This window comes from Pleurodeles waltl, chromosome 4_1 (assembly GCF_031143425.1).
Source record: "Pleurodeles waltl isolate 20211129_DDA chromosome 4_1, aPleWal1.hap1.20221129, whole genome shotgun sequence".
NCBI lineage: Eukaryota > Metazoa > Chordata > Amphibia > Caudata > Salamandridae > Pleurodeles > Pleurodeles waltl.
Window position 1 is genome coordinate 133,743,121 of NC_090442.1, and position 23,572 is coordinate 133,766,692.

The window sequence follows — 23,572 nt, forward strand, 5'->3', positions numbered from 1 at the left end:
CAGTATGTTTTGGGATTTGCAGTACAGTGTGCCATCCCTAGCATTGTGACTTGTGATACAGGTGTCCCTGTGTCTTCACTGGGGGTGAGATGATAGTTCCATACACAGGTTAAGATTGACAGTGCTGTTAACATGTTCATATCAATGTACCCTGGACATCCCATACCTTTAGACTTATGCAATGGATTAATGTAAATGTCATTGGGACACTTACAATTTGCAAGGTGACATTTAGGCAACCCACTCCACATGTTGTGATCTTTGACGTCTTAAGATTAGGCTGTACAGTTATTTCAGATGTGTGACAGGTTCAATGGTGACCTAAGAAACATGGCTAGCTATGTCACAACCTCAGTGTGTTCATGTTCACATGTTGCTGTTGTGGAGAATGTGTTGTGTGTCCTAGAGGGTTGCTGTGCAGTGTGTATATAAGTAGGTTTTTGTACTTACCCACAAGTAGTCCATTGCCATACCGTCCATCCTGGAAGTGTTCATTGATGGTGCAGTGACGGAAGATGAAGGAGTCATGGACACTCCCAGGATATTTAGCCACGATGTTGGTGATCAATCCCTGGTGATCGACAATGGCCTGCACATTGATGGAATGTGTGTGCTTCCTGTTGCGGTAGAGGTGTTCAGTTGCAGCAGGTGGCACAAGGCGATTGCACCAAGGACGTGTGGGAAGCCACTAATGTGATAAAACCCCTGTTTTGTTTCCTGCTGCTTCTGCAGTGTGTTAGGGAAGCAGATGTGGCGGGGTGTAAGTACAATGATGGCATCCAGTACTTTGGGCAAAAAGGCAGAGAATGATGGTTGTGATATTCCGGCAACCAGGGCACCAGTTGTTTGAAAAGAGCCACTTGCCAGCATGTGAAGTACGGCAAGCAGCTTGGTTTCTGTTGGGATGGTAAATACAGGTGTGTTTGCCCCATTTTAACGCCTGCCCTGACCCAGGCGTTAAGGGCCATATTTATACTTTTTGACGCAAAACTGCGATAACGCAGTTTTGCATCAAAAAAATTAGCGCCGGCTAACGCCATTCTGAAGCGCCATGCGGGCGCCGTATTTAATCAATGACGTTAGCCGGCGTTAGCCGCCGGCGCTGCCTGGTGTGCGTGGAAAAAAACAACGTACACCAGGCAGCGCCGGCGTAGGGGGATATGGGGCTTGGGCGTCAAGAAATGGGGCAAGTCAGGTTGAGGCAATTTTTTCGCCTCAACCCGATTTGCGCCATTTTTTTTCACTCCCAACCCCCATAGAAATGACTCCTGTCTTAGCAAAGACAGGAGTCATGCCCCCTTGCCCAATGGCCATGCCCAGGGGACTTCTGTCCCCTGGGCATGGTCATTGGGCATAGTGGCATGTAGGGGGGCACAAATCAGGCCCCCCTATGCCACAAAAAAAAAAACCACTTACCTGAACTTACCTTAATGTCCCTGGGATGGGTCCCTCCAGCCTTGGGTGTCCTCCTGGGGTGGGCAAGGGTGACAGGGGGTGTCCCTGGGGGCATGGGAGGGCACCTCTGGGCTCCTTCAGAGCCCACAGGTCCCTTAACGCCTGCCTTTTGCAGGCGCTAAAAAACAGCGCAAAAGCGGCCATACGTCATTTTTTTTGACCCGCCCACTCCCGGGCGTGAATTTTGCCCGGGAGTATAAATCCGACGCACATGCCTCGGAGTCGATTTTTTAGATGGGAACGCCTACCTTGCATATAATTAACGCAAAGTAGGTGTCCACGCTAAAAAATTACGCTAACTCCATGGACTTTGGCGCTAGACGCGTCTAACGCCAAAGTATAAATATGGAGTTAGTTTTGCGTCAAAATTGCGTAAAAAAAAACGACGCAATTCCGGCGCAAACGGAGTATAAATATGCCCTTAAATTTTGACGCAAATCGGGCTGTGCATCATTTTCCGGGTCCACCTCCCGGCCGTGCGTCATTTTTGCCCGAAAGCATAAATACGACGCACAGACGTTTAAGTCATTTTTTGGACGGGAACGCCTACCTTGCATATCATTACAGCAAGGCGGGTTGCCGCATCCAAAAAATGACGCACACGGCAGGATTTTGTTGTCCGCGGGCTCGGGCGTCAAAGTTTAAATACGGGGCAACGTTTGCGCTGAATGTGCGTCAAAACTTTTGACGCACATTCAGCGCAGATGGAGTATAAATATGCCCCTAGGTTTCTCAGGGAACCCGTTGTCACTCAGATCTCATCCGTTTCTCTCAGTTACATTTAGTCTCATATATAAATGAGAAACAGAGGCAGTATATGTTTCAATAATGAGTTTAATAAAATGACTGCATCTTAGATAGCAAAGCGTGAGCTGCAATAACCAGGACGACACAACATGACAGTATTAAAATTTTGACTAGAAGAGTGAAGCATAAAAATAACGCTATCATATTGTCACTGTTGCCAATAGACTAACTCCTATCTAGACTATGATAGAGCACAGCATGTTAAGCTCTAATTCTACCCTTCAGGTTCCCCTGGGAAGACATCATCCCCCATACCTGAGCAAAGGCTTGCGGTCTGCGTTAGCATCTGTAGCGAAGCATTCGGTAATCAGCATACAGTCGTGGTTCTCTGGCTGGAATCTCCCTCTAACGTGTAAGGGACAAGGAAGTGTTTATATAACAACACAGCTGATATTCTGAGAAAATGTCCCTACATAAGGATGTGTATTTTCTACGAATGTTGGAGACTAAACTTCTACCACGTTCACCGGCAATGTACCGTGCTGTAGCCTTGGAAGAAGCACAGAGTGATCAAGAATGTCTTGTTTGAGAACAGAGTGCTGGCCTAGGCAAAAACAGTTAGATAAACAGAAAATAAGACCGTAAAAGTGGCTATTATAACAATAATAAAATGAAGCAGAATAAAATATATCTAGGTTAAGGTGCACAGCGGCTTGGCCTAGTGTGTTAAAATAACGTGCATGGAGCTATGGCTAAAATGGCTACACAACACCCTCCCCTTGGTGGTTGAAGGTGGTTCAAAGCCTAAGGACATATAAAATTGCCACTAAAAGCTCAACCTAAGATATATATATATATATATATATATATATATATATATATATATATATATAAAAGCAATGTCAATTATGACAAGTCAAAGGGACACGTGAGCATGTAGAAGGACAATTTAAAACATGAACATGTGGCATAAAACCGAATTTCAAAAGGCAAAGTTATTTTTGAAAAGTTCCAATCGATTCCGGGACCATAGAGGACAAGAAATCTTCCACTTCGGCCGATGTTAAAGTTGGCAAGTCATCGCCAAGAAGGATCAAGGAGCAGTCGTGTTCCATAGCCTCAGCCAAGGCGGCATTCCATGGTGTGCCCAATGATGAGTCACGAGCCACATCCTCCAGGAAGGGCAACTCATATGTAGCTTCCCGTAGCAAACTTAACTCAACGCGCATGTCTGGTAATGAACCCTCAGCGAGATCATCAACAGATCAGCGTCCAATGAAAGCAAGTACTGCGTAGAAAGACAGACGTCCAGTGCGTGTTCGAAAAAGCACCAGAGGCACCAAAACACGGGCTGCACAAAATGTAAAACCGGTCTGAATGACAAAGACCAGCCACACTCCAATTGCTCCAGGAATATTGCTCCAAAATACTGCATCATGCGTTCACGACACAGCTGCGCTGATGGGAGCGCTTTCATTCCTCCTTGTTGCGGCGGGACAGCCATTGCGCATAAAAAAATAGCAACAGCAGAATGTCAGCTAATAAAGCCAAAGTTATTGGAAATCCCCCAAAAATACTAAAAAAAAACTGAGTGGATGGTTGATGGTATTAAACCGAATATGCAGGAGAAGGTGTGAATGAAACCAGAACCAAAAGCTTTAAAGACATGTGCGATTCCAGTTGCACTGGACCATTAAATATCTGACCCATGAGTTCATCAAAGCGTCTCGGAAAAAGTTTGTACTTAAAAGGGACTGTATTTCTGCTGACGACCTTGCCACATGAAGTGCGTAGGTCTCGCGTGCAGATGTAAGAGTCACATTCTCTTGAAACAATAAAGCCTTAAGTCTGGTCAACTTGTCAAAATTCACATTTGAAGTAGCAATGCGAGGCCAAATGTCAGCTACGTCTTTTATCTTAGTGGGGGGGGGGGGAAGTACGTTCCCGCAGCATGTAACGACCTTAGAGACCGAAACAACATAAACTATTCCGTCTCATATCCCACAACAGTCTTCACTGTTAAGGAGGACATAGCTGCCATTTGAAAGCACCTGGAGCGTAGGTCCAATCAAGGGGACTGGAACTCCCTTCAGATAATAAGCCAAGTTCGCTACAGACGCGTTACATGCTGTTTACAAACCATTGAATGGCTGACTGAAGTCTCACATTCACTACTGCTAAGAAAGACTTCTTTCATGCTACTGAGACATTTGTATCAGAAGGGAAGCTCCCATACCTCATGGATGTAACTATCTCCCAGTCTTTCATATCTGCCTACAGGAGGTGAATTGAAGTGTAGAAATAGGCAGATTGATGACCCCGTGTATTAGCCACTCAGCAGATGGTATTTCAGCCACAGTAAAAGGCAATTTTTCTAATTCCTCGATGTTTAGCATGACATAAGTCGCTTCTTTCTTAGCCATTAGTTGTTGTCACGTTAAATTAAAGGAAGAAAATATTTCCTTTACACTGACATGCTGCCAGGAAACGCGGCCCGCCTTCAATGTTTGAAGTGTCCAACCCAACTGCATAATGGACCTTAGCTGACTCTGTCCATGGTGTAAAGAAGACATATCTGTTTGTATGATGTCTATAGCAGAAGAAACAATGTTATTTAAGGTGTATATTCGGTCGGACAGAGTATTAATCCCATAATCTACAACAGTCAATGCCTTTTTTAGATTTTCCTGATCTATTTGCCTTAACCGGGCAGCTGCTTCTTGTTGGGAAAGCTTCCAAACTTCATGATATACTTCATATAAGAAACACTTTCTGGTGTGTTTTCTGGGGCCTAACAGGAAGTCCTGTAAGTAAGTATTATTAGACAGGAGATTGAGGTGTTCTCTAACCACATCTAGTGAGGAAGTTCTTAACCATTGCTGGCATAGTTTCCCTACACTATATGTTGTAACTATACCCGCATGTTCGGATGATATATAGCGAGGGTCCGGCCTATTTGTTCTAAAACCCCCCGAGGAGTTGATAAAACGTTGATGACACCCATTGGTAACTACTGGCCACAATAACCACCCGCCAGGACATGTCAGTGAAACATTAAATGTACCATTCTGGACCCATTCGTCGAGCTGATCTTCAGTTGCATTTGTAAATATTTGCCATTTATAAAACTTTGCAGGGGCAGGTATACTGGGCGTGCTTAATTCCTTAATCTTTGCTAAGCCTAAACAACTTGTTTGTTGTACTGTTTCATTTAAGAATATAATTTGTACAGGTATCAGGCATGCTCTGAATAAAGGCTCCTTCCCCCTTTTTTGCCAATGTCTAGTTCCCCATACAGTTTTCAAGTCAATCGGCTTCAGCCAATATTCATAGCCTTTTATAGACAACCGGGAAACAAAGGATTCCGAATATATACATTTCGTATTCATCAATAGTATATGTATATATTTAGTAGGTGGCAATTTAAAATAATACGACTCAGCATTTTTTACACTGTGCCCAGAAAAATATGTAAACTTTTCAGAATATGTTTTGGAACTCCCTTGTGGTGGAGTCGGACAATGTTCCCATTGTGTATAATTAAAAGCAGTTTTGGTGCTGCTCGCTCTATGTATGAAATGGTGCCATAATAATTATAGCAAAACATATCACCATAATTTTCTTTAGATTGATAAACATCTTCATTTTCAAATACAGTACAATACTGCAATTTAGTCATCATAGAATGAAAAGCTTTCACATCCCAATCATCAGAAACAATGCCTGGTATTATAATATAATTAATTGATAGTTTGAACACATATGGTATTTGAATAACTTCCGTGGGACCGTATATATCAAATATTACTTTATCCCAAACAGTCCCATCAAGAAATGGTATTGCAGAAATGTTCACAAAAGATAAGTCTCTTCGGACCTTATGTGATGAAAAATTTGGTTTTAGGACCTCATCCACCAGTTCAACTGTTGATTTTTCAGGAAGAAAATGACTATGTATTAATAAAAAGAAAGTGATAACAAAACCAATCCAAAGTAGGAAAGCTAGTACAGTGAAGGAAAGCCATAGATAGTTCCATGGAAAAACAAAATATGTTGTTTTAAGCCAGTTCATTAGCTTACGTGTGTTTGACAGTTCAGGTGTCGAAGCGGCGAATGAGTCTGAGACATCATCATTGATGTCGGCAAAATATCCAGAAGCAGTTCGCGCAAAACCTGGAGTTGTGTTCATTGGTGGAGTTGGTGTTTATCACGGTGGCACAGAATAAATAGCACCATCCGTTTGTGTTGAAGCTGTATTGAGTCGATCAATTATCTCTGTATTATTTGATGTTAGTGGAACCAATGCAAGATCGTTTTCCACCCTCCTCATGCTCAGAGAGGTGTCGGTGTTGCTGTTGACAACTTGTAGAGGAACTTGTTGATACAGAAGTGATAGGGATTCGGGATCTACCGGGTGTTCCTCTTGGTCTGCTGTGCAGGATCGGCCACATGGTGTAGTTTGACATTGTTGATGGAGACAAAATGATTTTCTTTGGCACCTGCCAATGGTGGTAGAATTACAGTTCTGGTACCGTGTATCCCCAAGACTGGGACTGGTGCTCGATAGGAAGGACCAAATTCCTTTTTCACAGCAACCTTATGATGTACTAGATTCCCAATTCTAGGAATCCAGCCGGTAGGCGTTACAGGTACATCCTTGATTTCTGTGGAGGCAGCACTGATAGAAGAATTGTCATTATGGAACCGTTGCAATTCCTGTAAGAATCAAATCAAATCAAATCATTAACATTTATAAAGCGCGCTACTCACCCGTGCGGGTCTCAAGGCGCTAGGGGAAAAGGGTGGGGGGGGTTACTGCTGCTCGAAAAGCCAGGTTTTTAGGAGTCTCCGGAATGCGGAGTGGTCCTGGGTGGTCCTGAGGCTGGTGGGGAGGGAGTTCCAGGTCTTGGCTGCCAGGAAGGAGAAGGACCTCCCACCCGCAGTGGAGCGGCGGATGCGAGGGACGGCAGCGAGCGCGAGGCCCGAGGAACGGAGGAGACGGGTGGGGGCGTAGAAGCTGAGGCGACGGTTGAGGTAATCCGGTCCCTTGTTGTGGAGGGCTTTGTGTGCGTGGGTGAGAAGTCGGAAGGTGATCCTTTTGCTGACTGGGAGCCAATGCAGGCGTCTCAGGTGTGCGGAGATGTGGCTGTTGCGGGGTACGTCGAGGATGAGGCGGGCCGAGGCGTTTTGAATACGTTGCATGCGTTTTTGGAGCTTGGCGGTGGTCCCAGCATAGAGGGTGTTGCCGTAGTCCAGGCGGCTCGTGACGAGAGCGTGGGTCACGGTTTTTCTCGTGTCAGCGGGGATCCAGCGGAAGATCTTGCGGAGCATGCGGAGGGTGAGGAAGCAGGCGGAAGACACGGCGTTGACTTGCTTGGTCATGGTGAGAAGAGGGTCCAAGATGAAGCAGAGGTTGCGGGCGTGGTCTGCGGGGGTCGGTGCGGTGCCGAGGGCCGTGGGCCACCAGGAGTCGTCCCAAGCGGACGGGGTGTTGCCGAGGATGAGGACTTCCGTTTTGTCAGAGTTCAGCTTTAGGCGGCTGAGCTTCATCCAATCTGCGACGTCCTTCATGCCCTCTTGTAGGTTGGTCTTGGCGCTGGCGGGGTCCTTGGTGAGGGAGAGTATAAGTTGGGTGTCGTCGGCGTAGGAGGTGATGATGATGTCGTGCTTGCGTACGATGACGGCGAGGGGGCTCATGTAGACATTGAAGAGTGTCGGGCTGAGCGATGACCCTTGAGGTACGCCGCAGATGATCTCGGTGGGGTCTGAGCGAAACGGAGGGAGGTAGACTCTTTGGGATCGGTTTGAGAGGAAGGAGGCGATCCAGTCCAGGGCCTTGCCTTGGATCCCGGTGGAGTGGAGGCGGGTGATTAGGGTGCAGTGACAGACGGTGTCGAAGGCAGCCGAGAGGTCGAGGAGGATGAGGGCGACTGTTTCACCGTTGTCCATCAGGGTTCTGATGTCATCTGTGACTGAGATGAGGGCGGTTTCAGTGCTGTGGTTGGTTCGGAATCCGGTTTGTGAAGGGTCGAGCAGGTTGTTGTCTTCTAGGAAGGTGGTCAGCTGTTTGTTGACGGTCTTCTCTATTACCTTGGCGGGGAAGGGGAGGAGCGAGATGGGGCGGAAGTTTTTCAGGTCGCTCGGGTCAGCCGTAGGTTTCTTTAGTAGTGCGTTGACTTTGGCGTGTTTCCAGCATTCGGGGAAGGTAGCAGAAGAAAAAGAGGAGTTGATGACGGCCTGAAGGTGCGGGGCGATGATTTCATCGGCTTTATTGAAGATGAAGTGAGGGCAGGGGTCCGATGGAGCGCCGGAGTGGATCGAGTTCATGGTGGTTTTGGTTTTTTCGGTGTTGATGTGGGTTATGGTCGGAGGTGTGGGTTCGGTGATGCTTGGTTGGGTCTGGTGTCCGAAGCTGTCGTGGAGGTCGCTGATCTTGCGATGGAAGAAGGTGGCGAGGGAGTTGCACAGATCTTGTGAGGGCGTGACGGCGTTGGCGTTAGGGTTGGAGAACTCCTTGACGATGCTAAAAAGTTATCTGCTGTTGTGGCTGTTTTTGTCCAGTCTGTCGGTAAAAAAGTTCCTTTTGGCAGCGCGGATCAGGTGGTGGTGTTCGCGGGTAGCGTTCTTGAGGGCGGTCATGTTGTCAGCGGTGTGGTCCTTGCGCCAGGCCTTCTCGAGGGCGCGACAAGTTTTCTTCGATTCTTTGAGGGTGTCAGAGAACCAGAGAGGTTTTTTGGTGTTGGCCTGTCGATGCGTGCGTTTGAGGGGAGCAAGGTTGTCTGCGCAGTTGGAGATCCAGTTCGTGAGGCTGAGGGCTGCGTCGTTGGGGTCGGTGGTGAGGGTGGGTTGGTTGGCGGCGAGTGCAGAGAAGAGTTGCTCTTCAGGGATTTTGGTCCACTGTCGACGAGGGATGGGTTGAGTGCAGAGGTGGCGGGTCTCGCGTCGGAATGTGAAATGTACACAGCTGTGGTCGGTCCAGTGTAGAGCGGAGGTGTGGCTGAAGAAGACGTGTTTGCTGGCGGAGAAGATAGGGTCAAGCGTGTGTCAGGCAATGTGGGTGGCGGTGTTCACCAGTTGCTTGAGGCCGAGGTTGTCGAGCAGGGTGGTGGTGTTGGGGTCGTTGTTTTGTTCCAGATGGAAGTTGAGGTCGCCTAGGAGGATGTAGTCCGGCGAGGCGAGGGCGTGCGGGGAGAGGAAGTCGGCGATGGCGTTGCTGAAAGGGGCGCGCGGTCCAGGAGGACGGTAGACGAGGGATCCTCTGAGGGTGGTCCTGGGGTCGGTGCGAATCTGAAAATGCAGGTGTTCAGCGGCGAGAGGGGTGTCTTCGGTGGAGGTGGTGACGCTGAAGGAGCCTTTGAAGACGATGGCGATACCTCCTCCTACTTGGTTGGTGCGGTCTTTTCTGGAGATCTTGTAGCCTTCGGGGATGGCGGTGGCGATGTCTGGAGCAGAGGAGGCGTTCATCCAGGTCTCCGTGATGAAGGCGACGTCCGGTGCTGTGGAGTCCAGGAGGTCCCAGAGTTCAACGGCGTGCTTGTGGACGGAACGAGCGTTGACCAGGATGCACTTGAGGTGGTTGATGGCGCGTGGGCTTGCGGTCGTGGTAGTTGCGTGGTGGAAGATGCGTTTGCAGGATTTGCAGGCGAAGGGTCCATGGGTGCGTTTGGGATGAGCTTGGAAGCAGGTGTTGGTGCGCCCTGGGTTGAGGGCGTGGAGGGTGGTGGGGTCGTAGCGGATCAGCGGGGCTTGGGAGAGCTGGGGACCAGGGGTCATGGCGCTGGGCGCAGGCCAGATGCGGACGGGCGCAGACGGGCTTGCCTCTGGCACGCCTCCGGTGCGCCAGCGGCGTGCCCGCTGCGTGCCCGCTGCGCAGTCGCGCAGTGGCCGCCATATGAGGTAGGAGGGGGGGAGGGGTCAGCTGGGGGCGAATGGGAGCTGGGGGGCGGGGGTGTGCAGGAGGTCGCGGCGGGAAAGCGCGAGGGAGGGGGGACAGGTAGAGTGAGAAGAGCTGGGGGAGGGGGTTTTAAGGGTGGGGGGGTGAGTGTTAGGAGGTTTAGGAGATTAGGGAGAGAGATAGGAGTAGGGTTGTGAAGATAGGGGAGGGGGGGTTGTAGAGGTGGGTGAGGGTGAGAGGTAGAGTGAGAGGATAGGAAGATAGGTAATAGAGGGGGTGGCGGGAAGGGGGGAGAGATAGAGAAATTGATAGATAGAGAAAATAGATAGATAGAGAAATAGATAGATAGAGAAATAGATAGATAGATAGAGAGATAGGTAGATAGGAGGAGATGGAGAGTGAGGGAGTTAGATAGTGAGATAGATAGATAGAGAGATAGGTAGATAGGAGGAGTGAGGGAAGTAGATAGCGAACGGGGTAGATAGGGGTGATAGAGAGGGGGAGGCGAGTGAGAGAGGGGGATGAGGCAGGAGCAGGAGGGCAGGCGCGGGGAGAAGAAGACGGAGGAGGCAGAAGAGCCGAAGACAGAAGATAGAAGACAGAAGACAGAAGAACAGAAGACCGGAAGAACAGAAGAACAGACGAACAGAAAACCGGAAGAACAGAAGAACAGACGTACAGAAGACCGGAAGAACAGAAGAACAGGAGACCAGAAGATCACAGAAGAGCAGAAGATCAAAGAAGAGCAGAAGATCACAGATGAAGATACGGAAGACGAAGAACAGAAGGCAGAAGACAGGCAGAAGACCACAGAAGAAGATGAAGAAGAAGAGAGGCGACAGGAGAGGCAGAGAAGCACACAGAAGAAGAGAGAAGACGGGGAAAAGAAGAGTACAGAAGAAGATTACAGAAGAGGAGCGAGGAGGAAGAACAGAGAAGAAGAAAAGGAGAAAAGAAGCAGGAGCAGGAGAGAGGGTGAGTAGCGCGGGGCAGGGCGAGGGGCTGGGAGGTGGGGGGTACTTACTGCGAGGTGGGTCTCAGGAACCTGGAGGAGCTGGAGGAGCTGCAGTGGCAGGGGGAGCGACCTACCCTTGGGTCAAGGGTCGCTACCACTGTCGCGCAGCAGCCGCCATATGAGGTAGGGGGGGGAGGGGTCAGCTGGGGGCGAATGGGAGCTGGGGGGCGGGGTGTGCAGGAGGTCGCGGCGGGAAAGCGCGAGGGAGGGGGGGACAGGTAGAGTGAGAAGAGCTGGGGGAGGGGGGTTTATGGGAGGGGGGTGAGTGTTAGGAGGTTTAGGAGATTAGGGAGAGAGATAGGAGTAGGGTTGTGAAGATAGGGGAGGGGGGGTTGTAGAGGTGGGTGAGGGTGAGAGGTAGAGTGAGAGGATAGGAAGATAGGTAATAGAGGGGGTGGCGGGAAGGGGGGGAGAGATAGAGAAATAGATAGATAGAGAAAATAGATAGATAGAGAAATAGATAGATAGAGAAATAGATAGATAGAGAGATAGGTAGATAGGAGGAGGTGGAGAGTGAGGGAGTTAGATAGTGAGATAGATAGATAGAGAGATAGGTAGATAGGAGGAGTGAGGGAAGTAGATAGCGAACGGGGTAGATAGGGGTGATAGAGAGGGGGAGGCGAGTGAGGGAGGGGGATGAGGCAGGAGCAGGAGGGCAGGCGCGGGGAGAAGAAGACAGAGGAGGCAGAAGAGCTGAAGACAGAAGACAGAAGACAGAAGAACCGAAGACCAGAAGAACAGAAGACCGGAAGAACAGAAGAACAGAAGAACAGACGAACAGAAGACCGGAAGAACAGAAGAACAGAAGAACAGGAGACCAGAAGAGCACAGAAGAGCAGAAGATCAAAGAAGAGCAGAAGATCACAGATGAAGATACGGAAGACGAAGACCAGAAGGCAGAAGACAGGCAGAAGACCACAGAAGAAGATGAAGAAGAAGAGAGGCGACAGGAGAGGCAGAGAAGCACACAGAAGAAGAGAGAAGACGGGGAAAAGAAGAGTACAGAAGAAGATTACAGAAGAGGAGCGAGGAGGAAGAACAAAGAAGAAGAAAAGGAGAAAAGAAGCAGGAGCAGGAGAGAGGGTGAGTAGCGCGGGGCAGGGCGAGGGGCTGGGGGATGGGGGGTACTTACTGCGAGGTGGGTCTCAGGAACCTGGAGGAGCTGCAGGGGGAGCGACCTACCCTTGGGTCAAAGGTCGCTACCACTGTCGCGCAGCGGCTGCCATATGAGGTAGGAGGGGGGGGAGGGGCCAGCTGGGGGCGAATGGGAGCTGGGGGGCGGGGGTGTGCAGGAGGTCACGGCGGGAAAGCGTGAGGGAGGGGGGGACAGGTAGAGTGAGAAGAGCTGGGGGAGGGGGGTTTAAGGGTGGAGGGGGGTGAGTGTTAGGAGGTTTAGGAGATTAGGGAGAGAGATAGGAGTAGGGTTGTGAAGATAGGGGAGGGGGGTTGCAGAGGTGGGTGAGGGTGAGAGGTAGAGTGAGAGGATAGGAAGATAGGTAATAGAGGGGGTGGCGGGAAGGGGGGGAGAGATAGAGAAATAGATAGATAGAGAAAATAGATAGCTAGAGAAATAGATAGATAGAGAAATAGATAGATAGAGAAATAGATAGATAGAGAGATAGGTAGATAGGTGGAGAGTGAGGGAGTTAGATAGTGAGATAGATAGATAGAGAGATAGGTAGATAGGAGGAGTGAGGGAAGTAGATAGCGAACGGGGTAGATAGGGGTGATAGAGAGGGGAGGCGAGTGAGGGAGGGGGATGAGGCAGGAGCAGGAGGGCAGGCGCGGGGAGAAGAAGACGGAGGAGGCAGAAGAGCTGAAGACTGAAGATAGAAGACAGAAGACAGAAGAACAGAAGACCGGAAGAACAGAAGAACAGACGAACAGAAGACCGGAAGAACAGAAGAACAGACGAACAGAAGAACAGGAGACCAGAAGATCACAGAAGAGCAGAAGATCAAAGAAGAGCAGAAGATCACAGATGAAGATACGGAAGACGAAGAACAGAAGGCAGAAGACAGGCAGAAGACCACAGAAGAAGATGAAGAAGAAGAGAGGGGACAGGAGAGGCAGAGAAGCACACAGAAGAAGAGAGAAGACGGGGAAAAGAAGAGTACAGAAGAAGATTACAGAAGAGGAGCGAGGAGGAAGAACAGAGAAGAAGAAAAGGAGAAAAGAAGCAGGAGAGAGGGTGAGTAGCGCGGGGCAGGGCGAGGGGCTGGGAGGTGGGGGGTACTTGCTGTGAGGTGGGTCTCAGGAACCTGGAGGAGCTGGAGGAGCTGCAGCGGCAGGGGGAGCGACCTACCCTTGGTTCAAGGACAGTGACACATTCATTTATGTCAAAAGGTGTTTCTGCCGCCTCCATGCCAGGACCATCAAGATCAGGAACATACATTTGAGTTCCGAACAGGCACTCATATGAAGTACAACCCCCCAGGGACCTTCTAGGCAGATTGTTAAGAGGTCTCTGAACTCCATACAGGTGATTAAGCCAACAACGACCCGTACCTAAGACTCTGGATGTTAAGGATTGCTTTAAATCACGGTTTAATAACTCCACTAAACTATTTCCCTTGGGATGAAATGGAGACGAGTACCCCCAGTTGGACCCCCAAGGAAGCCATGGTGTCCCTGAATGCCCTTGAGGCGAAAGCAGGGCCCTGGTCCGAGTGGAAAGCCGCAACCGCATATGTACCAATAAAGACTTGCAAATCTTTAATAACAGCCCGAGCGTCAGCCGAGCGTTGTGGCCACACCCATAATAATCTGGAGCAAGAATCAACAGCGACTAATATATACTTGTATGCACTATCCGGTGTTAGGGGACCGCAGTGGTCCAAGTACACACATTCTAATGGTTTATTTGAAATCAAGAGGGGTGTCTGTGGCGGGCTTCTGGCAGTTGAAACTTTGATTTGTTGGCAGATGTCACAGCAAAGGACATACTGCTGGGTCTCTTTGTAGAGGCCTGGCCACCAATAGCGGGCTTGTAAGATTGAAATTGTAGCCGCCACACCAGCATGGGCAGATGCCACCCCTTCATGCGCTGCTTTAATTAATTGTGATCTTATAACTCTGTTGGGAATATCTCGTACCCCTATGCCTGGTATCTTAACCTCAGCGTTCAGCATACCTCCCATTCGGTAGGAATATTTGTCCGGAAATCCTTTTGGATAGGGCGTACCATCCGCCGTAACTGTCATAGCAGCCCATATGTCTGCGTCCGGTTTTGAACTCAAGCGAGTTACTGCAGCAACAGCAGCCACAGCCATTGTTGACTTTGCGGCTTCATCAGCCAATGTATTCCCAGCAACCATCCTCACCCCCACCCCCAGCACACCTATTCCCTGCCAATGTCTCACCATCACAACCCACACATCCAAAAACCTAGGCCTGCATGCGTCCACTAAGCATGGACACCCATCACCAAAGCATGCCCAATGCATATACACATCCCCCCCACAAGCCACCCTCACCAAAGCCCCCACACACGAATGCCAGCACTTGGGGACACGGGAACCCACAGATACACCCATATGCCACACATTGAAACTATAACCATACCTCTATACCCCTGCAGGACCCGACCGTCAACACACCGCCGCGGAGGGCCCAGAATTCTCCACACCCCCCACCCAAGAGGCCGTCAGCGATGACAGCAGCTCTGTCGACCTGGACACCGATGACCAGCCCGGACCATCGGGGACCTCTGGACAGTCGGTTCCCCTCACACAGGCCCAGGCCACTACAGACCCAAACCCCTCTGGGAACACCAGCACAGCTCCCACCCAGCGGGCCCATGCCTCTGTCTCCAGGGCGCGTCAATCTGCGGTGTGTCTACCACTACAGGGCACCCAGGATAACCCACCACCCCAACAACAACAGGGACCTGGGGGCAGTGGTAGTGGGCACACCGGCCAGGGGGCAGAGGCCCAGGGAAACAGGGCAACTCGGAGGGCAGCTGTGCGACAGGGGGGGGACGGGCCCAGGGAACCCACTCTCCACGAGGCCCTCACCACCATCATGGGAGCATACAACCGCTCCCAGGAGACGATGGCGACGGTACTGGCCCGGTTCCAGGAGATCCAGGTACTGCAGGAGGAACACTATCGGGGGTACAGGGAGGACATCAGAGCCCTCACCTCCACCCTGGTTACCATGGTCGGGCTGCTGCAGGACCTCATCAACACCAGGACGGACACTCAACAACACCAAAGGGCCCCTGCCACTAGCCTGGACCAAGAACAGCCAACCACCTCCGCCGGCGCTAGTGGACAGGAGGCCCCCGCACAGCAGCAGCCCACCAGACCCCCACCTCCTGCAGGAGAAGAACCACCCCGCAAGAGGGCCCTGAGATCTCGCAAGAAGACAGAGTAGGATGTCAAGACCCCCGCCAGCAAAGGATACCACCTGATGTCATCCCACTGTCCCACATTGTCACCCTGTCCATCCTTGAACTGCCCATGCTCCATCTCTCCACAGGCCTCTGGACAATGCACCTGTGTGACTGTTACTCTGGACTCTGCCATGGACATTCCTTCACCATAGCCCCCACCCACTTGAAACCACCCATCCCATTTTGAGCACTTAAATAAACACCTATTTTGCACAAAACTATCTGGAGTCTGGCTGTGATTTCAAAATATTGTAATTGACATGACAGTGCAAATATGTCCTTGTACATAGTGAAGTCAACAAACAGCTGCCACAAAGCTGTAGTCCATGGGGAAACGAAGCACAGGACTCGTAGTGGGGACCCCAGATCTGAAATAGGGAGGGAAAAGCCACAAATCAGTCATCATGCACTGGGGCAAATAGACAGGCAGCAGAGATGCAGGAGAGTAGTTCAGATTTACTAAATTATCTTTGAATTGTTACCTGTGTCCTATTGGAAGTACTGTTCAATGATTCTGTCCCTGTTGTCTGTTTCAGCCCCGTCGTCTTCCTCCTCGTCACTCTCCACAGGTTCCACCGCTGCCACAACACCACCGTCTCGACCATCCTCCTGCAGGAAAGGCACCTGGCGGTGCAAAGCCAGGTTGTGAAGCATGCAGCAGGCCACGATGATGTGACACACCTTCTTAGGTGAGTACATTAGGGATCCACCTGTCATATGCAGGCACCTAAACCTGGCCTTTAGGAGGCCAAAGGTGCGTTCGATCACCCTCCTAGTACGCCCATGGGCCTCATTGTACCGTTCCTCTGCCGTGGTCCGGGGATTCCTTACTGGGGTCAGTAGCCACGACAGGTTGGGGTACCCAGAGTCCCCCAATAGCCATACACGGTGTCTCTCTAGCTGTTCCATCACGTAAGGGATGCTGCTATTCCTCAGGATGTAGGCGTCATGCACTGACCCTGGGAATTTGGCATTTACATGCGAGATGTACTGGTCAGCCAAACACACCACCTGGATGTTCATGGAATGGTAACTTTTTCTGTTCCTGTACACCTGCTCCCTGTCTCTTGGGGGAACCAAAGCCACATGGGTCCCATCAATGGCACCAATGACGTTGGGAATATGTCCAAGGGCATAGAAATCACCCTTCACTGCAGCCAATTCGCCCACCTCAGGGAAAATGATGTAGCTCCTCACGTATTTCATCAGGGCAGACAACACTCTGGATAACACCTTCGAAAACATGGGCTGAGACATCCCAGAAGCAATTCCCACTGTTGTCTGAAATGACCCACTTGCCAAGAAATGGAGTACTGACAGGACCTGCACCAGAGGGGGAATCCCTGTGGGTTGGCGGATGGGGGACATCAGGTCGGGCTCCAGCTGGGCACACAGTTCATGTATAGTGGCACGGTTAAGACGGTAGGTCAGGATAATGTGGCGTTCTTCCATTGTCGACAGGTCCACCAGCGGTCGGTACACGGGAGGATTCATCCGTCTCCTCGCCAAACCCAGCGGACGGTGCCTAGGAAGGACAACATGGAGCACACAGTCAAGCAACCCACAGGTACGTACTCACAGCTAGCACAGTAAACGATTCTCTATGCAGTGAATGGCGTGTCTGAGTGGCTATGCAAGGCCTAGGCCTGTGTGACGCAGTTGAAATTGAGCCATGTGGACCCTCGAAATGGCGGCTGCCTGACCTGTGAAGTGTGACAATGGGATGTGAGGTCAATGCGCTGGCGTGGCACACCGCGGCGGGCGGCGGACGAAGACCGCGGCGCGAAGCCGCATTGGTTAACATTGAAGCCTATGGGTTTCAGGAGCCAATGGCGAAGGGCGCCGGCGGTGGCGGTACGCACCGCCGCGGTACGCACCGCCGCAGACGTGACCGCCATTTTCTATCTACTTATCCACTTGCGACTTGAACTTTCACAGGAGAGGACCTATACTGCAAATGTTGCTGTGACCTCGGTCTGGAAGGGACAATGGCTGCTGCGCCTGGGGAAAGGGCCCCTGCCTTCACTGGAGAGGAGTTGGAGAAACTTGTGGATGGGGTCCTCCCCCAGTATGCGCTACTCTACGGTCCTCCAGACCAACAAGTGAGTTTAATTCAATCTGGATTTGGGGCCACTGGCTGGCTTGGGGGCCTGGCGGGGGGCCTGGCGGGGATGGGGGGCATGTTGGGGCTGGCGGGAGGCCTGGCGGGGGGCCTGGCGGGGATGGGGGGCATGTTGGGGCTGGCGGGAGGCCTGGCGGGGGGCCTGGCGGGGATGGGGGGCATGTTGGGGCTGGCGGGGGGCCTGGCGGGGATGGGGGGCATGTTGGGGCTGGCGGGAGGCCTGGCGGGGATGGGGGGCATGTTGGGGCTGGCGGGGGGCCTGGCGGGGATGGGGGGCATGTTGGGGCTGGCGGGGGGCCTGGCGGGGGGCCTGGCGGGGATGGGGGGCATGTTGGGGCTGGCGGGGGGCCTGGCGGGGATGGGGGGCATGTTGGGGCTGGCGGGGGGCCTGGCGGGGGGCCTGGCGGGGATGGAGGGCATGTTGGGGCTGGCGGGAGGCCTGGCGGGGGGCCTGGCGGGGATGGGGGGCATGTTGGGGCTGGCGGGGGGCCTGGCGGGGATGGGGGGCATGTTGGGGCTGGCGGGAGGCCTGGCGGGGGGCCTGGCGGGGATGGGGGGCATGTTGGGGCTGGCGGGGGGCCTGGCGGGGATGGGGGGCATGTTGGGGCTGGCGGGGGGCCTGGCGGGGGGCCTGGCGGGGATGGGGGGCATGTTGGGGCTGGCGGGGGGCCTGGCGGGGATGGGGGGCATGTTGGGGCTGGCGGGGGGCCTGGCGGGGATGGGGGGCATGTTGGGGCTGGCGGGAGGCCTGGCGGGGGGCCTGGCGGGGATGGGGGGCATGTTGGGGCTGGCGGGGGGCCTGGCGGGGATGGGGGGCATGTTGGGGCTGGCGGGGGGCCTGGCGGGGGGCCTGGCGGGGATGGGGGGCATGTTGGGGCTGGCGGGGGGCCTGGCGGGGATGGGGGGCATGTTGGGGCTGGCGGGGGGCCTGGCGGGGGGCCTGGCGGGGATGGGGGGCGTTGGCCCACTGGCAACGAAAATGCAGACAAACTTGAACGTGGTATTTCTCCCTCCCTGTACGTGTCACATAGGTCCGCGCCCATGAGAAGATCGGGATTTGGCGTGCCATCGCCAAGGAAGTCCGGACCCTGGGGGTCCACCATCGACGGGGCACCCACTGCCGCAAGAGGTGGGAGGACATCCGCCGCGGGACCAAGAAGACCGCTGAGTCTCTGCTGGGGATGGCCTCCCAACGTAGGCGGGGTACCTGCCGTCAACTGACCCCCCTGATGTTCCGGATCCTGGCGGTGGCCTACCCTGATTTGGATGGGCGCGTGAGGGCAGCACAGCAGACACAAGGGGGTGAGTCCAAGCATTATCTACTCTGTTGTCGCGCAGTGGAGGTGTCTGGGTGGGGGAGGAGGGCTGTGGGTCCCCCTAGGCCAGGGCGATATCTGTAGGCTGGGCACCCCCGTAAGCCCCTGTGTCCCCAGCCAACACCCTCAGTAGTATGTCAGTACAGCCATCCCTGGTCCGTGTCATCCATGGGTGCAGTTGTCAACTCTAGGCGTGTAGGGCATGTTCCACGGAATGCGTAGCGGACCCCAAGTGCGCAACTTAGTGCAGGGGGCATCTGTGTCTGTCATGTCCGCTAACTGTACCGGAGATCCATGTACTCAATATCCCTTTATTTCTCTCTCCCCCCCCCTTTTTGTTTGTCTTTCTGTGCTTGTGTGCATCAGCATCATCAGGCGGAGGAGAAGTGGCATCGGGGCAGGAGGGAGCTGCATCTCACATGGCCCAGGAGGGCCATGCCACAGAGTCTGACTGGACCAGTGAGACGGAGGGCAAGGGGAGCTCCACAACGGGGACGACTGGACCCTGCAGCGACACGGACACATCCTCGGAAGGGAGCTCCCTTGCGGGGGTGGCACCATCCGTGCCCCCCGCCATTACAGGTACAGCCGCCACCCAGCGCACCATCACCGCCCTCCCAGCAGCCCCTCAGCGTTCGCCCCGTGCCCGCTCTGCCAGGAAGCCGGGCATCTCCTTCGCCCCAGGCACCTCAGGCCCTGCCCCTGTTACCCCCGCTGCCCTCAGTGAGGAGGTAATTGACCTCCTCCGAACGCTCATTGTTGGGCAGACTACCCTTTTGAATGCCATCCAGGGGGTGGAGAGGGAGGTTCATCGCAGCAATGCGTACCTGGAGGGCATTCATTCGGGTCAGGCTGCCCATCAGCGATCGTTCCAGGCTCTGGCCTCAGCACTGACGGCAGCCATTGTCCCTGTCTCCTGCCTCCCTCTACTAACTCCCTCCTCCCAGTCTCCTGTTCCTCTGCCTGTCCCACCCACACCATCAGACCAGCCTGCACACACCTCAACACCCAAGAGAAGCTCATCCAAACATAAGCACCACAGATCACGCAGACATTCACACACGCAACATTCCGATGCAGACATGCCAACAGTCACTACCACCTCTGTGACCCCCACCTCTTCGTCTCCCTCCTCCCTCCCTGTGACGTCTACACTCACACCTCCATTCACCTCACCATCAGCCAGTGTTTCCATCACCAGCACACCCTCCAGTCCAGTCCGCACACGTGCAGTCACCACCCCCACTGCCATTTACACGTCCCCTGTGTCCTCTCCCACTGTGTCTGTCACCCCCTCTTCCACACCACACAAACGCAGCCACCCACCCACCCAACAGCCATCCACCTCACGACAGCCTATCCCTCCTGCACCTGCACCCAAAGACAGCAAACGTGACTCACCTACAACCACATCCTCTCCCTCCACTCCCATTCCCACTGTACCTACCACTCTCCATTGTCCCAAGAAACTCTTCCTCGCCACTGCTAACTTCTTTCCTGACCCTGAGCCCCCCCCTCCTTCTCGTCGGGGTAAGAAGAGCACCTCAGCCACCACCAGCCCTGCAGCCCCCTTGACAAGGGTGCAGGGGTATTGGAGCCCACCAGCCCGCATGTCTGGATCTTCGCCCAGCAGCAAGGGGACAGCCAGCCCACCCCCTGGGAAGAGGAGCAGAAGGCGGAAGGGGCGCCGCAGAAGCCCGGCTTCTACATCCCCCCCGGACACCACCCAGACACAGTCACCAGCCACAGCTCCAAAGGGAGGAAAGGGCCACAGACTCCCGACTAAGGAGGGCAAGGGCAGCAAGTCGGAGAGGTCAGGCTGCAGGCCTGCTGCCCAGGAGGAGCCCACCACCCCCATAGCCGCTGGCCAGGGAGGACCCAGCCCAGCTGGCCAGGAGGGCCCCACCACCCACAGCCCAGGTGGGCATTGAAGGAGCACCATCCCCGCTGCCCAGGAGGGCACCACCAGGCAATGAGCAGTTGGCCATAGACCGGCCGCCGTCTCAAGAACCGCTGAACTGGGCCCCGCCGTCTCAAGCACGCTGAACTGGGCCCCGCCGTCTCAAGAACCGCTGAACTGGGCCCGCCGTCTCAAGAACCGCTGAACTGGGCCCTGCCGTCTCAAGAACCGCTGAACTGGGCCCGCCGTCTCAAGCACCGCTGAACTGGGCCCCGCCGTCTCAAGCACCGCTGAACTGGGCCCCGCCGTCTCAAGCACCGCTGAACTGGGCCCCGCCGTCTCAAGCACCGCTGAACTGGGCCCCGCCGTCTCAAGCACCGCTGAACTGGGCCCCGCCGTCTCAAGAACCGCTGAACTGGGCCCCGCCGTCTCAAGAACCGCTGAACTGGGCCCCGCCGTCTCAAGAACCGCTGAACTGGGCCCCGCCGTCTCATGCACCGCTGAACTGGGCCCCGCCGTCTCAAGCACCGCTGAACTGGGCCCCGCCGTCTCAAGAACCGCTGAACTGGGCCCTTCAAGGCAAGACCCGCTGAACTGGGCCCTTCAAGGCAAGAACCGCTGAACTGGGCCCTTCAAGGCAAGACCCGCTGAACTGGGCCCTTCAAGGCAAGAAGCGCTGAACTGGGCCCTTCAAGGCAAGAAGCGCTGAACTGGGCCCTTCAAGGCAAGAAGCGCTGAACTGGGCCCTTCCAGGCAAGAACCGCTGGCCCTTTGGCAGACGTGGCAGGGCAGGATCTGTCTCGGGCAGGGCTGCAGGATGTCCTCTGGCCAACATGCCTCCTCCAGTGGCAGTGGAGTCTGTTATGGACTGTTTGGACTGTGGCTTTGCACTCCCCAGGATGGCCCAGTGGGCAGGCCACCCACTGTATGGACTGTATGGACTGTGGCTTTGCACTCCCCAGGATGGCCCAGTGGGCAGACCACCCACTGTATGGACTGTGGCTTTGCTCTCCCCAGGATGGCCCAGTGGGCAGGCCACCCACTGTATGGACTGTATGGACTGTGGCTTTGCACTCCCCAGGATGGCCCAGTGGGCAGGCCACCCACTGTATGGACTGTATGGACTGTGGCTTTGCTCTCCCCAGGATGGGCCAGTGGTCATGGAGTCCCCTCGTGGATCTGGCGTCGTGTACTCAAGTGGCTGAGGTGCCCCCCCTTCCCTTCCCCCTGAGGTGCCTGTCCTATTTTCTTTCTGATGCCCCTGCAGTGTTCTCTCCGTGGAGTTCTTGTCGTGGGACTGGGCCTTGCCCCTTTGCACAGGACCCCTGTGGTCCACGGACAGTGGTTGGACTACATTTAGTAGCTGTATATATTTTGTACATAGTTTATTTATTTATTGGGATTACTGGTGTCCATATTTCAATATATCTGCCCGTTTATGATCTCTTCTTTTGGTCTTTGCATTATTTCGGAGGGGGGGGTTTGTGGGTTGTGACAGTGATCTGTGGGAATGCATTGATGTGTGTGTTGTAGTGGGTGTGGGTGGGTGGGTGGGTGTGTGCCGGTAATCTTTTCCCTCCCCTGTGTCGTAGGTGCAGTACTCACCGATGTCTTCCGCGCCGCCGGGCGTGATCCTGGTACAGGAGCAGGTATAGGAGTGCGGGGATGACCTGCAACTCGGGTTCCATACTGCCGGAATCTCGCGTGGAGTGCGTAGAGGTGAGCGTTTTCCCGTTCGTAGTCTGTTTCCGCCGTGTTTTTATCGGCGGTGCTCCCGCCCCGGAAAAGGTGGCGGATTGGTGGGTCGTGATAGGGTGGGCGGTACATTGTCTGCCGCCTGGCTGTGTTGGCGGTTCCCGCCAGGGTCAGAATTGCATATTTTGGACCGCCGGCCTGTTGGCGGCTTGGCCGCCGCATTATCACCGACCGCCAGGGTCAGAATGAGGGCCTAAGTCTAACTCACTGCGGGTGACACCTGTCACTCCAATCCGGATTTTGCTCCGGCTAACTAGCAGTGCCTCATCTCTACCCAAGGATAGGGATGACTGGGCTGAGCGCATGACATACTTGGTTTCTCAGGGAAGCCGTGGTCACTCAGGTCTCATCCGTTTCTCTCAGTTACATTTAGTCTCATATATAAGTGACAAACAGAGGCAGTATATGTTTCAATAATGAGTTTAATAAAATGACTGCATCTTAGATAGCAAAGCTTGAGCTGCAATAACCAGGATGACACAACATGACAGTATTAAAATTGTGACGAGAAGAGTGAAGCATAAAAATAACGCTATCATATTGTCACTGTTGTCAATAGACTAACTCCTACCTAGACTATGATGGAGCACAGCATGTTAAGCTTTAATTCTGCCCTTCAGGTTCCCCTGGGAAGACATCATCCCCCATACCTGAGCAAAGGCCTCCGGTCTGCGTTAGCATCTGTAGTGAAGCATTCGGCAATCAGCATACAGTCATGGTTTTCTGGCTGGAATCTCCCTCTAACGTGTAAGAGGCAAGGAAGTGTTTTTATAGCTAATGTTCTGGGAAAATGTCCCTACGTAAGGATGGGTGTTTTTTACGAATGTTGGAGACTAAACTTCTACCACGTTCACCAGCAATGTACTGTGCTGTAGCCTTGGAAGAAGCACAGAGTGATCAAGAATGTCTTGTTTGAGAACAGAGTGCTGGCCTAGGCAAAAACAGTTAGATAAACAGAAAATAAAACAAGAC